Consider the following 12,617-nt stretch of genomic DNA (forward strand, 5'->3'; position numbering starts at 1 on the left):
TTTTTAAACCTGAAATAAATTACTCACCTAACTATTAATTTTGTTAATGGTGTTGCAGAACTAAAAAATTCTGAGACTGTTACCCCCAGGAATTAGTCCTGTAAACACCAGTTTTCTGCTAACCATTTTTACCAAGGTGATCCAGGTACCATGAAAAAGATCCTCTGAGAATATTTTTTAATGAATCACAGAATCATACAAGTTGGAAAAGATCTCTGAGATCATCAAGTCCAACCTCTCTGACTGATCACCACCTTGTCAACTATATCATGGCACTAAGTGTCCCATCCAGTCATTTGCTGAACACTTCTACAGATGGTGATTTCACTGCCTCCCTCAGCAGTCCATTCCAAAGTTCAAAAACAACAAAGAAAAACATGTGGCAGCTTCTATTTCTACAATTAATAGTAAGTGTTTACATCCAGTCTACATAGTTAACTTTTGGCTTAATTTTATGGCCAGGAATCAAGGTGTTCAATCAGTACCAGCAGGAGGATGAAATATTACAGGAACCATGAAATTTGACAGAGTGAGCCATACCTCAAACCTCCACAGCTGAGAGCCCCAGGACACAAACCAAGTACTTTCTAACAAGAAGGCTCTACAATATGTCACAAAGAAAAATGATGGCAACAGCTTGTCAGGCTTGGAGCTCTCCAGTGAAGGGCAAGCACGAACTGGGAGTAAGGCAGGGCTCTCAGGTGATCTACCAACACTAGCATAGCCAAACACAAATGTCAAACAGATCCAGCACATCAGTAAACCCATGAAAAACAGCAGGATAAGCTGTTCATCGAAAAAAAAATGGTAATTTTTTTTTGACTAGAGGTAGAAATATGAAGATAAATAAAATATATTGTGTGATTTTAAAAATACTCTCATATGCATGGGCTTATCACAGTCTTTCAGCCCTTGTGAAACCTTTTCTGGGCAATCAGAAATTGAGGGATGCAAATCACTAAAAAGATCCCTAAAATGTAATGGTTATATATAGTATGACAAGGACAGAACACATCACATAAAATCCTTTTGGGATGGGCTACTTACCACAGAATCTCCTGTGAATAACTGTGGTCAGCCTAGACTCAGTATGACTGAAACTTTTTACAACTGCATGGACAAATTATGTTCAATATACATTTCAGCTTAAAAAAAAATGTTGCACTGCATTTTCAGGAACAGAAAAAAAAATTAAATTAAGTCTTCTTCTGTCTCTAGATAGAGTATTTGTGGACAACAGCCAAAGATCAGATACTCAATTATTTTTTTCTATAACCATGGTGAAAGAGTCATATAGGTGGGAAAAAGACTGAAACACAATGTTCTTTACACAATCATGCTGAAATGAAGAATCTGAGTGCTCCCTTCTCTCCTGTATGATCCCGTGCTCCACTGAAGAACATTGGTCTCGTGGAGAGTAATGGTCTCCCAGTTGAACCCTGTTATTTGGTGTCTCTGGCAGAAGCAAAATAAAGGTGTACATTTCCTGTAGCACCTTTGTAGGAGAGGTTGAAAAGATGTGGCTGTGATACCTCAGCCTACAGCACACAACATGCCACTGAGTGATGCTACTAATGTTCAAGAAGCAAACAGGACATTGGTTACAGTAGTAGGTACAAGACAAAGTAGAAAAAGTCAGAATAAACTGTAACATTCATTTTGCTACTGAAAGGTAAACTATTGCCAATAAGGTGATTTAATCAGATGTCTTCTGCCACTGTAATTAAAGTAACTGCTTTTTGTTCAGCTCATGTTCTTTACAGAACACTCTATTTAGTAAAGAGTACTTGTCACAGAATTTTGAAGAAAAATCATGTATTTCCTATTCTCTTTGACACAAAATATTTGCCCAGTGCTCTAAAACCTCTGAAGGAAGGACACCAATCAGACAAGGAAAAGGTGGATATACATGCAAAAACTCCATGGAACTCTATGAATGAGAAATATCTACAACACAAGGAGCAGTTGCTCCTCTGATCCCGAAGAGATAACCTAAGACGAATAAGTAAACATGAATTTTGTAACTTTAACAACGCCTTCAGAATTTTAAAAGATTGCTAACTATTTTATCATTGTCTAGATTTATTTAGACTCAGCAATTTATCGAATACTAGCAGCAGCAGTCCAATCCAGTAATAACAAATGAAGGGCTTTTCCGTCCAGTTACCACTATAAGTAGGCTGCCAAGTATTTTCTGATTTCTACATGCCTTTCTTAAAATGCATTTTAATTGACTGAAACTCTGAATTTAATTATGCATTTATTATTGACCACCCAAAAATGAAAGGTTTTTTCCAAGAGGCTAGATATCAAGAATAATAAGATTTTTTTCCTTCCTTCTACTTTGGCTGAAGACTTGATTTTACAATACAGGCATACCTTAATGCAAATATGATGCAATAACTGTAACTTCCTCCTTTTTTAATTGTATAAGAATGAAGAGCAATAATTATTAAAAATTCAAAGAGACTGGTTCTATTTGGCAAACTATATTCAACACCAAATGTATCTCAATATTATTTATCTCAGAGGATGATCATAAAGAGATGCAAAACATTCAGCTTAATATTAAAGAATATAGATATTTTATCAGGGAATATATTAGAAAATATTAGAGAATATATAAACAGACACCAACATAAATTGTTCTTTAAATACCAAGTTAGAATATAGAACACATGTCCAAAATCACTACCTTTTCTTTTGCTATAGATTATTTTTAAAACAATCAGCCCTTACATTTTCTGTAAAGTGAATATATAAAAACTCAGAAAAAATTTGTGAGATATTCAACATGACTGTTAGCCAACAACTTTCAGCTGAAGGAAAAACATACTGATATACATTAAAAATGCTGACTTACTTGCTTTTTGCACACTTCCTTAATGAGCAAGTTTAATTTAAAAAAAAGCCTTCTTTAATTGAAGCCTTTTCAGTACTTCCTTTGCTATTACTTTGGTTTCTGTTCATTATTCAGTTACAATTCTGCACTAAGAGCTCCTGCACTTTATCTCTTTAAATTTAGTACTTCACACTGTAAGTGCATTGCTCTCTGAACAATTACAATTTATATTAATAGGAGCACATTTTCCAGTGAATATTTAGCTATTTTATACATCTGTAGATTATATGCATCTCTTCTACCAAGTAACAATGGCTGAAGAAAAGAGTCTGATCAGTCCAAGGTTTCTCTTCCTGAAGGAAAGACAAATATGATTCATGTCATATGTGGAGCTAAGTTACTTTTTAAAGCTGGAATAATTTAAAATAAGACCTTCTTGATCACATTTTTAAGTTTGTTGCCTTGCACATGTAGACGTATTCAGCTGTACTTTAGAATCCACAACCACATATTATCACGTATGGAAAAAAGAAAAAATACGATGAACGTGAAAACAGGGAAATGAGAGACTCCACTTATTAGTGTTTCCAGGACAGTCAGTTCCACAGTTTCAAAGTATAATTACCAGACTTACCAAGCCTCAGAAATGCAGCAGCATTATTGCAGTTCCTTAGAAACTTAAGTCAGGCCACAACACAGATAACACAGCATGCTTAAAATTCACAGCTTAGAGTTCTCCTAACTGCAGGATCCAACTACCATTCTGTTTAAAAAAAAAAAAAAAAAAAAGGAATGAGGAGCAGGGCTTGCAGTATTCTGCTAAATCACAGCCAGGATAACAGAAGGAAATGAGAAAACAAGTGTCTCCTATACAGCAAGCCATTGCTTGTGTTTCTCCATTAAACACAAAGGATGCAAATCAACACCGGGCAGAAAAGTGATCCTACCCAGCAAGAGACAGGGCTATTGAAAACAAAGATGATCCTGCCCTGTTCCTGTTAAAAGTCATGCCACAATGAAGCAAAGAATTCTGTTGTCTGTAGGAACAGAAATTATGTTCAAGAATTATCCTTGTATCAATAATCTAACAGAGAGATTGTTAAATAAAAGGTTATTCCACCCCTCTGTGTTTCATGTTAAAAGCAAGCAACTACAACAAACTAAGAATTTCAGAATGTGAATCTGTGCCTGGTGTGGCCTGCATACACTGACACAATATCATCCTTGAACTTTTCAGCCAAGGACTGCAAATGGCTGAATGTGAAATAAGTGCCTAAACTGCTCTAGTGGCTGCACTTTTGTGCACACACTGACTGCACAAAAGTAAAACCCGAGACACTCGAAGGATACAGATTACAATCAAGGAAGAGCCTCGTGAATTTAGGCACTCCTGGGTTGCTGCATGAGCTGCAATCTCATTTTTTGACTTAGGATCCTGAATTCTCCATAAACCTTGCCTTAGGTATTTAAGTCCCTTATTGGATCAAGACGATAAACTCCGTCTCTGTCTTTACCTAAGTATTTCAGATCCTATTATGTTTTGCCTCCCTTTTTATTTTTAATGAGATCTTTATCTTTCTAACATGTAGTTAACTATTTATCTTATGTGTGGTCATTTTTTCTCATAGTAGTGCATACATAATTACCCTGTAACTAAATAACACTATTGAGCTGGTTTTCTTTCAAAAGTACTGAGAACTGATGGTTCAAATTTTCTCAGAGGGAATTAAGATCCCTTGGAAAATTCACACTGCAGTGTTGTACAGTAATGCTAGAGACAGTGGTAACAGTCTTGTTTTGCTCAGCTCTAATTAACTTTTGAGACCAAGCTGCAAATGCAGCTTTGTGGCCACTTATAACTAAAAATTATTCAAAGCCAACTTCTGCCTACCACTGTGTTGCACAAACAAGGGTTAGTGTTTGTTTAACTGCAGTGATGCTGAGCATTTTTCCATTTAAAAAACTCTCTGCTGGAACTATCTCACTAAAGCCCCAAAAGTCTACTAAGCAACACAGAACAAACTGAAACAAAACAAAACCAAGTTGGTTTTGAGCATTATTTCTTAGCCAGGGCTAAAGTGACTCAAACATCAAGCATCAATTTTAATGACTTTTAACTACTTTAGGAAAAATTAAATACCATAAAGCTGAGGCAAAATATTTTTATTCATGGATGAAAAAGTAAAAAAGTTTTCCTAAACAGAGCTGCTTTTAGAAGTTGGAAATTACTGCAGATTCCCAAGAAAAACTTGATTTTCTCTAATATGTATATATCATTACTAATTTTGCATATCATATTTTTATGTGAGGAGGGCTGGAAGCCAGAACTGCAAGGTCCTGGTTGCTGATTCAGTAGGAAGTTTTTAAGTGCAGCCACAGACACATGGCAGAAGGCTATTGCTATGGAGCCAGGAGCTGACCTTTGACAAGAAATGGATTTCCCAAAATCAGTTTCCTCTGTTCCACAACAGGGATTTTACCAGATCAGAGGCATGTGGGGACTAGTCCCATGGTAGAGCTATTCTGGAAATATAGAGAAACCACCAGTGCTATCTTCATATATATTTGGAAAATGCTTCTCATAAAAACTTACCCATGTTTTGTCAAATTATCTGAATAAATACTCTTCTACAAAGCATTGCCTTCCTGATTGATGGGTAAGGGTAACTTTTTTTTCTTTTTTTCCTTTTGATTTGAGAAAATGTTTCACTGGAAAATTTCAACTAACAGTAATAGAAACTGCAAATTAATTTCACATATGCTACATTGGTCACCAACTGGCATGGTAAATAAGTAACAATTTATAATGTGAAGCAACCTGAAGCTGTTCCCCAGCAGTTAACACATGGAAGGCATGACTATGTATGAACTGTCAGCAGGTTGTTGCACACTTTCCTTCTGAAACAATTACAAAAATATTATTAGAGAGATGTCAAATGTCTCAGAGAAGTATTTGACATGGCCATTTTCACAGGACTGTTTATAATGGGGTTTTGCCGGTTTCTTGAGTATGGATTTTAAAAAAAATTATAAAATGGTATTCAATAAAAATTTTATCAGTAGTAATAAACTTATTCCCATGAGAGGATTCAACTTCAGCTCAACTGGTCTTTTCCCACTTAGAGCAATCACCAAAGGTATAAGCATGGACTGTTCTGTCCTTTACTGGATCCACCTGAAGTGGAACGTGTCCAACTCAGCTAAAGCAGTGAGAATGGCAGAACAGCCATTTAGGAGTGAAAAGCAAAAGGCAATGGTTTAAATAATCACAATCTCTGGGAAGTCCCCAGTGCCATGCATGATTTGCAGAGGCAGGGCAGCAGCCACGAGCACTTCCTCTCTGGAGCGCTACTAGAGGAAGCTCAGGGTGGCTAAACTCGGATTTTGCTGCTTTCTCTCCCTACCCAATTTTGGCAACCATGGAGGTAGTGGCTAAAACGCCTCTCTATGGCTCCACAAGGCGAGGATGGATATTTTCCTGCACTGACAGCAGCTACTTTCTCTGTCAGTCCTGCCAGTGTGTTGAGTATTCTAATCTGAGCATAGGGTTAGGATGCCTTATTCCCGCTGTCTTTCAAAGGAAGCTGTTCCCTCTCTTTCTCACACTTCTCCAAAGTCTTCTTCCCTAAGTGTGTTTGCATTTTTTCCAAGAACCTGGGGGATATTTCAATTGTGGTCCTCGTGACTTTGCAACCATTTCTTCATTGCCCTACTGAGATGAGAGACACTGAAACATTCACTGTGTAACAATGACTGAGCCTAAGGGGTGGACTCCACAGTTGAAAAGTTTAGGTAGCAGTTTGTCAATTATTCTTCTGTTTACTAACATGTTTCCTACTGATTAACTGTTTGTTCTTCAGACTGAATCCAGTCCCTTGCTATAACAGCTTAGCATGCCAGGTAATCCCTGTCATGGCATTAACAAGCACTGTTTGACAGTGTGTAAATCCTCCTACTCTTTCTCAGAAACCATCCCATAATGTCACTTCAGATTCTCAGAAGTATTCTCCTAATCTAAATTTCTTTTAGCCATTTACTTCATAATTTTTCTCATGTGTCACTTACTATCTGTTCTCATAAGTCACTTACATAGGGCAATCATGTCCCCTCTCTATCCTCATTTTGCAACACAGTGGGGGAGCAAGCATTTCTCCAATTCTTGTTGTATGGTAAATCTGTTCCAAATTATCCTTTTCTTCCTTTAGTTAGTTATACTTCCTCTTTTTTTACAAATAGCCTGACCAGACCTGTCTGTTGTGTGACTCTGTTCACCAGTCACGTAGAGCACAATGAGTAATTCCTTATCTCAACAAGAAAAAAAAAAAAAAAAAAAGTCTAGGCTTATATCTTTTTTTTAAATAACTTCCTGTTTTTTCTCATCTTCTATCACTTCCCATTAATAAACTCTCAGGATCTAGCAACATTTTTTCTTAATAGATGTACATGGTTTGACACTTGCATGACTACAATTCTTCCATTTCTACTATCCCAGCAGTCACACAGGTCAGTTTCTTTCTGTCTGACATTTTTCTCCTCAGTTTATTGACATCACTTTCTTACTTGCTGCCAAACCAAAAGATCAATTTCCTGTCTTTTTGTGCCAGGGTCACTGATGAAAATATCAAGTAAAATTAGTACTAAAGCTGATCCTCAGAAAATGCATATGAAGTGTGTTTCCAGTCAGAAAGCTCTTCCTATCTCATGATCCATTTCCACAGGCTTTGAACAGGATCTTTTGGACCTGACAACTTTTTTAGTAATTCCATCTTACTCTGTTTTAGCCAAAATTTTCCATGTGGCTCATTATATCATCTGTTTTACTCGAGTCCAAAGAGATGAGAGCCTGAGCACTGTCTGTCTGCAGAATATAATTTCCATTACAAGAACAAAAGCAGACTTAGTTAGGTTGACTTTAGTCTATGTTAGGTAAATTCAAGGGTTATGCATGAAGGTATTCATGTTACTTGCACCTCTCTCATTAGTTTTTCACTCGAAAATGTGTTCTACATCCCTAATGTAATATTGAGGTAGCTTAATTTTCTGTACTTGGTGAATGCCTTTTTCTTCCTTCTTGTAAGCAATACTGTGCCTGCTGATCTACAGCCAGTGTCCCAGATTTTTTTCCCAGATCATCTGACGGTCATGGCTGTCAGTTCTGTCACATTTGGAAACTTAGCTCAGCCTCCCCTAGCTGAAATTTTATCCCTTTAGATAAAATCTGCTCTAAACTTTCATTCCTTTTATACACTCTACCTTTAACCCCTGGGGTCAACCTTTGTCATTTGTATTTTAAAGACAAGTATTGCTGCCATCATCATCATCATCAAAGTGAGAAAAATTTCATACAGACAAATCTCAAAAGTGTCATTGGATCTACTGAAAACAAGTAGTCTCTGGTCAAGACTCAAAACAGCTGTTTTTGGAGATGAGAAGAGACTTCTCAGCACCCCAGACAAACTAGCATTCTGGTAACTGGGAAAGAGGAATGGGGACCAGCATCTCCTGGGTTCTGGGTGTCACCGCCCCAAATCCAACATCACCCAGCAGGAGCGAGCTCCTCAGGGCTCTCTTGACAAAGTGGGCAGACACCTCCAAAACCGTAACTGAACTGAAAATGAGGACATAGAACCAGAGAATCATTTTCGTTGGAAAAGACTTCTGAGATCAAGTCCAACTGTTAATCCAGTACTGCCAAGGCTACCACTAAACCATGTCCCTAACTGGCACATCTACCTGTGGTTTAGACCCCTCCATAGATGGTGAGTCCACCACCGCTCGGGGCAGCCTGTTCCAATGCTTGACCATCCTTTCAATAAGGAAAGTTTTCCCTGTGGCAAATTCATACCTCCCTTTGGGCCACTTGAGGCCATTTTCTCATTCTATTGCTTGTTTCTTGGAGAAGAGATCGACCCCTACCCCCAGAGCACTGATCAATATACGAAACCAAACTTGTCCCAGTACTGAGCCCTGGGGAACCCCTCTAGGGACTGGCTGCCAAGTGGATGTCACTCTGTTCACCCCATCCTCTGGGCCTGGCCATGCAGACAGCTTTTCAGCCAGGAACAGTGCACCTGTCCAAGCCACCAGCAGCCAGCTCTCCAGAAGGCCGTGGGAAACAGTGTCAAAGGCTTTACTGAAGTCTAGGCAGATCACATCCACAGTCTTTCCCTTCTCCACCAGCAATTGCCATACTATTATGCTATGAAGCAGAATTCAGATATCATGCTGAACTGAAGGGAAATCCCAATGAGCACTTGACTGTTAATTAGCAGTTTATTTAGACAGCTAAAAACTGGTTTCGTGCAGCAGAAGTCACTGCATTTAACACATTTCATAAAAATGCTAGAATTCTTGCCTTTGCCAAAAGAAAGAATCTAAAATAAATTTGTTCATTTAAAATTCTTTTATTTTTGCAAAGACTAGTCTCTGGGATGAACTCTAGTACCCTCAGCTGCTCTTCGTAGAACTTATGTTCCAGACCCTTCACCAGCCCTGTTGCCCTACTCTGGACTTGTGCCAGCACCTCAATGTCCTTGTAGTGAGGGCCCCAGAACAGGACACAACACTCGAGGTGTGCACTCCCCAGTGCTGAGCACAGGGGGACAATCACTGCCCTGGTCCTCCTGGCCACACTACTGCTGACAGTTTAGCCCTGTTCAGCTCACCATAACTAACTTTTGAGACCAAGCTGCAAATGCAGCTTTGTGGCCACTCATAACTGAAAAAAATATTCAAAACCAACTTTTTTTCCACCACTGCGTTGCACAAACAAGGATTAGTGTCTGTTTTACTGCAGTGATGTTGAGGATTTTTCCATTTAAAAATTCCTCTGCCAGAACTATCTCACTAGAGCCCCAAAATTCTACTTAACAACAATGAAAACCTGAAACAAAACAAATCATAGTCAGTTCTGAGCATTATTTCTTAACCAGAGCTGAAAGAACTCAAACATTATCAGCTAAGGTCTTCAAAAGCCATTCAAGTATTTCAAATGCGGCTTGATATTTCAGGGTTTTTTTTGTTGGGGTTTTTTTTCCCCTAGAAAAAATTATATTTAAGTGTTTCTTGGTAGAACAAAAAGTTTTCAGGAATATTACGATTTTCTTAAGTATTACTCTTATTTGCCTAATCTAATCTTTCTCCAATTAATTTTATTTTGCCTTTGCTACACATATCTTTGCAAAAAGTTACAATAGCTGGGTAACTAGCATCTATCAGGTCCACTGCCTGTTCCCTAATCTGGTTGGTCTTGCTTTACTTTGCTTATACTGCTGTTGATTTCTGAAGACCTTGAATCAGAATCATTGTGCTTAATTTACCTGAAGTGGGGTCAAATACAACTTAAACCACTGTTTTATTGTCTAATTGGGTTGCACACACTACTCATACAAGGAATTGCTTGGAAAAACATCCAACCAATACCTAACAAAGCATAAGAAGGGAATTACTTCAACCTCACTGTACTGGAGGCACAGTGCTTTGCAGGTACCTTTCTGAATGAGAACCACCAACTTCCATAACCAGCAGTACAATACTGCCATAGAGCAGGAAGGGAGAGGACAGTCCCTGAAGGCTTTCTTAGAACAGCCCACATGAACTGCAATGGCAAGGTTTTGTTGTTTTAAAATATCATTTATCTGACCCTACAAGCCGGGGGGGAAAGGATTTTTGAGTGTGCTATTTTAACGGAGTGGTGGTGGAGCTGCGTGTTATCTAATCTTGAAAATGTCTTTTTTTCCTCTCTTACATAACTGTCACATCCTGATGGTAACACAGTGAAAAACTTGAAATTTGAGGGTTTTTTCTTGTTTAGTTAAATATGCCAAAGGTGGAATAATACACCAAAACCAAAGCTCAAAAAATCAACTGTAGTTCAAAGATATAAGACTGTCAACATTGGGTAATATCACAGTCCAACTGGGCCCAGTATCATTTCCAAAAGGGATAAAAAATAACATCTAGAGAATAAGGACAAAGTGAATATATAGTCTAGCTTTCTTGTAAATAGTCTCCCAGATACCAGACATTTCTACAACTGGTGAGAGCACGTAAAAATGTCAGGCTCCCTACCCATCTATTCATCCATCCTACTTCAAATCTCTTGCTTCACTGTTTCAGTTTTGAAGAGAAAGATGATAGGAAAAACCTCAATTCTTCTGCTCCAAGACACTAATGCTGGTAAAGACATGAGTATTTTGTGCCTGTACACTAGAAATTATGTAAAATAGCTGATTGCATTGATTGCAGTCATGATTGCTTGAATCACTAATGTATGAACTTTTATCAGAATCATTGAAAGTGGCAATGGTGGAAACATGTTTTCATTTCTACTGTTTTAAATTGATCCATCAGAGGACAGCCTTACTATCCTAATTCCAATCCCGCAAGCCCTTGGGGGTTTGTCCTGTTTTATTTTTCTTCCGTATTTCCATGAGTAATCTAATCTGAAATGAAAAATAAACTACTGTTTAACAGTACTTCTTTCAGAGTTTTACTTTTGTCCAAACTGGCCAAGTCAAGTACTTTGTGAGGGGTCAACTCACACTTGACATGTCCACACTAGAATCCGTAATCCATTAAAACCACTCACAATAATTCAAAGCAATTCACAACTTCCCACCACAACTCAAGTTCACACTACAGATATCTATTTTACTTTGATCCTTAGACTGTAATTTCCTAACTTACTACATTTTTTAATTAATTACTGTGAGAGACCATCTTTCCTATTGATGTTTAAAATATACCCATGGCCCCCTCATGCTTCAATTACCATAACCTCCTTTTTCTTTGACTTTAGGAACTTGAAAGCCACTGTAGAGGCAAAGGATGAAGCTTAGAATAGTTGAGGTCAGACAAAACACCTGGATGTAAATCCAGATGTGTCTGGTTATTTCCAATCATGCCATCTTTGCCTACAGCTCTCTTAACAACCTTTAGCATCATCTTCCAGCCTGCCATACGTGGAATACAGCTGGAGATAAATATAGTTTGCTCCCTTCGTAAGGCCATATTAATTTTCCTGATGTGCAAGCTTTGCTTGGAAGGTTTTAAAGGCGCTGCTATATTTATCTGAAACGTCTGGATTTATGACAGCCTTCTAACGTTTAAAAACAAAAAGGCACTGTAACAATTATAAATACATAGCACTTATGCAATAGGCTTCAAGCTTCCATTAGAGGCTGGCATACACCTGGAAAGCCTCAGCGTTTCCCCTGTGACTGCTTTAGGCGACACGGATCAGGCGCTGCCCGCCTCAGTTGCCCACGGGAGAGAGCCGGGCTGTGGCGGCACAGCGGGCTCGTCCCACCCGTCCTGCGAGGCTGGCAACGCTCGGCGAGAGAGGGGGGAAACAAAACCTGAGGACAAAGAGCTTTTCCTAAACCTTGTAACTTTTATCTTATCGTGTCCTCCATTAAAAGACTAACAAAGAAGGAAGAGGGGCCAGCCCAAGCGGCCCGACACGAGCGCGAGTATCAGGCGCAGGGAGGGCGGCGGGCACCCACCGGGTGATGCCTCCGGGACCACGGCAGCCACAGACCCCGTTCCCCGCTGCAGAACCCTCTCCCCGCCCCGGCGGCTCTGTCCCTCTATCCCTGCCTCCCCCACAGCCCTGCTAACGCCCGACCCTCACCACGGCAGCCGCTCCCAGGAGTCAACCCGTGGGGCTGTCCCTCTTGCCCCGCCAGCCACCCCCGGCCCGGCCGGGGCGCTCCCCCCTCCCCGTCACCGGGCGGGCTGAGGGGGTTCCGGGGCGCCGCCGCCCCTGTGCACG

At 39.4% G+C, this 12,617-nt stretch overlaps 1 protein-coding gene across 4 annotated transcripts in view; it reads right to left on the reverse strand.

Annotated features, from left to right (window-relative positions):
- TRMT9B (tRNA methyltransferase 9B (putative)) overlaps positions 1-12,614 on the reverse strand; it is a 113,725-nt gene extending 101,111 nt beyond the window's left edge. For all 4 annotated transcript variants that reach the window (XM_041402535.1, XM_041402532.1, XM_041402533.1 and 1 more), the window contains exons 1-2: positions 12,477-12,614; positions 3,477-3,605 (exon numbers count right to left, since the gene is read on the reverse strand). The gene's annotated coding sequence lies outside the window, so the exon portion shown is untranslated. The remainder of the gene's footprint in view (positions 1-3,476; positions 3,606-12,476) is intronic.
- Positions 12,615-12,617: the final 3 nt, after the last annotated feature.

This window comes from Onychostruthus taczanowskii, unplaced genomic scaffold (assembly GCF_017590055.1).
Source record: "Onychostruthus taczanowskii isolate IOZ18803 unplaced genomic scaffold, ASM1759005v1 scaffold2, whole genome shotgun sequence".
Lineage (NCBI taxonomy): Eukaryota > Metazoa > Chordata > Aves > Passeriformes > Passeridae > Onychostruthus > Onychostruthus taczanowskii.